This window comes from Mandrillus leucophaeus, unplaced genomic scaffold (genome assembly GCF_000951045.1).
Source record: "Mandrillus leucophaeus isolate KB7577 unplaced genomic scaffold, Mleu.le_1.0 Scaffold31, whole genome shotgun sequence".
Lineage (NCBI taxonomy): Eukaryota > Metazoa > Chordata > Mammalia > Primates > Cercopithecidae > Mandrillus > Mandrillus leucophaeus.
The window spans coordinates 5,769,149-5,771,863 of NW_012103254.1; positions in this window are offsets into that span (position 1 = coordinate 5,769,149).

A 2,715-nucleotide genomic window follows, 5' to 3' on the forward strand; every position below is an offset into this window, starting at 1 on the left:
CAGTGGTTTGTAATTCTCCTTGAAGAGGTCCTTCAGATCACTTGTAAGTTGTATTTCTAGCTATTTTATTCTCTTTGTAGAAATTTTGAATGGGAGTTCACTCATGATTTGGCTGGTCATTAGAGAAATGCAAATCAAAACAATAATGAGATACCATCTCATGCCAGTTAGGATGGCAATCTTAAAAAGTCAGGAAACAATAGATGCTGGAGAGAATGTGGAGAAATAGGAATGCTTTTACACTGTCGGTGGGAGTGTAAATTAGTTCAACCATTGTGGAAGACAGTGTGGTGATTCTTCAAGGATCTAGAACCAGAAATACCATTTGATTCAGCAATCCCATTACTGGATATATACCCAAAGGATTACAAATCATTCTACTATAAAGACAGATGCACACGTATGTTTATTGCAGCACTGTTCACAATAGCAAAGACTTGGAACCAACCCAAATGTCCATCAGTGATAAACTGGATAAAGGAAATGTGGTACATATACACCATGGAATACTATGCAGCCATAAAAAAAGATGAGTTCATGTCCTTTGTGGGGACATGATTGAAGCTGGAAACCATCATTCCCAGCAAACTAACGCAAGAACAGAGAACCGAACACCGCATGTTCTCACTCATTGGTGGGAGCTGAACAATGAGAACACATGGACACAGGGACGGGATCATCACACTCTGGGGCCTGTGGGGGGAGGGATGACATTAGGAAAAATACCTCATGTAGGTGATTGGTTGATGGGGGCAGCAAATCACCATGGCACATGTATACTTCTAACAAACCTGCATTTTCTGCACGTGTAACCCATAACTTAAAGTATAATAAAAAATAAAAAGTCAAAAAATAAAAGATGCTGGAGAGATTGTGGAGAAAAAGGAATGCTTATACACTCTTGGAGGGTGTGTAAATAAGTTCAACCATTGTGGGAAGAAGTGTGGCACTTCTTCAAAGAGATAAAAACAGAAATTTGATCCAGCAATCCTAGTATTGGGTCTATACTCAGAACAATATAAATCATTCTACTACAAAGAGATACACGCGAATGTTCATTGAAGCACTCTTTATAATAACAATGACAAGGAATCAACCTAAATGCTCATCAATGACAGACTGGATAAAGAAAATGTGTACATATACACCATGGAATAATGTACACTACGTAGCCATAAAAAGGAACAAGAACAAGAGTATGTCTTTTATTGGAACACGGATGGAGCTGGAGGCTATTAACCTTAGCAAGATAACACAGGAACAGAAAAACAAATACCACATGTCCTCACTTACAAGTGGGAGTTAAATGATAAGAACACATGGACACAAAGAAGGGAACGACAGACACTGGGACCAACTGGAGGGTGGAGGGTGGCAGGAGGGAGAGGATCAGAAAATAATAACTATTGGGTACTAGGCTTAGTGCCTGGGTGACAAAATAATCTGGGCAACAAACCCCCAAGGCAGGAGTTTACCTATATAGCAAAACTGCATTTTGTTCTAAGATTAAAAAAAAACAAACAAACTGTTTTTCTGTAATTTGTAGCATGCATTAGCTTTTATAATGGATACTTTTCAAAAAAATTCTCTACCAAAAAAAGAAACTACTGTATTACTTAGTTGCCTCAAATAGATATTTCATTGTACTCTTTCTTTTGTGGGCCCTCTGCTGGGCAGCTTATCCTCTTCCATGGATTATCAACAGGGAAACTCTACTGGTCCTCAAGGGTCTACATTCAAGTTGACTATGGCTGGTAAATGTTTGCTGGGTTGACTCTTCCAGTAGGCCAGGGGCGAGGTTCCTCTCCATAGGGATTTCTCTATAGGCTGCTTGTGCTTTCTCATGGCATGGTGGCTGGACTCCAGTAGACAGGACTGGGCCTGGAAACTAGCAGAGAGTCACTTCTGCCATAAAATTCTCACAGTAGTACAAAACTCTGATCAGATTCAAGAAGAGGTGAGTAGACCCCACCTCGGGAGGTTAACAGTGCCAAAAAGGTAAGTGCCTATCTTTAATCCACCACAAGTGATAAATACCCTCACTGTGAAAATACCCTTGCATGACAGTTCATGGCAATTCACAGTTATTTGAAATAACTTGCTTTATAAATATAGATCTAAAAATAAATTACTTTGAGGAAAGCAAAATAGATTTTTCTTACTGACAATGTAATGATAAAACTGAACTCGAGTCTATAGTTAATGTTTGTTTGGATTTAAACAGTCAAGATATTTACCTGTCTTACTAATGCCATACTCTTTGCATTTTGAGATTCAGGCTCAGGAAGTAATTATATCCTCACCATTGGAATTGCCCTGAAAGGTGTAGAGTTTGTATTAGATAATAGTAATATTGCAAATCAGAATATTGGTAGACGGTGTGTCTACAATTGAATTCCCCAGAAGCAAAGATTTGTGTGAAATGTGTCTGTTAGGAATGTGGGATATATAATGCTTTGGGAGTGAAGGTGATGTGAGAAGAGACAGCAAAATAATGGCTAATATAAGTGACTTTGTGAATACAGCTACCACTGTGGGTGATTGAAGCTTAACTTTGTTGAGAAAATTCTTTAAGCCAGTTTAGAATATACATCTCAGAATTACTTCCTGCCACAAGGGAGAGCTACTGGGGTATGTATACAACTATTATCATCAGTCATTGGTTGAAAGTTGCTTCCTGGTTTCCTCGGAAACCGGGGAGTATTGCCCTGGTAG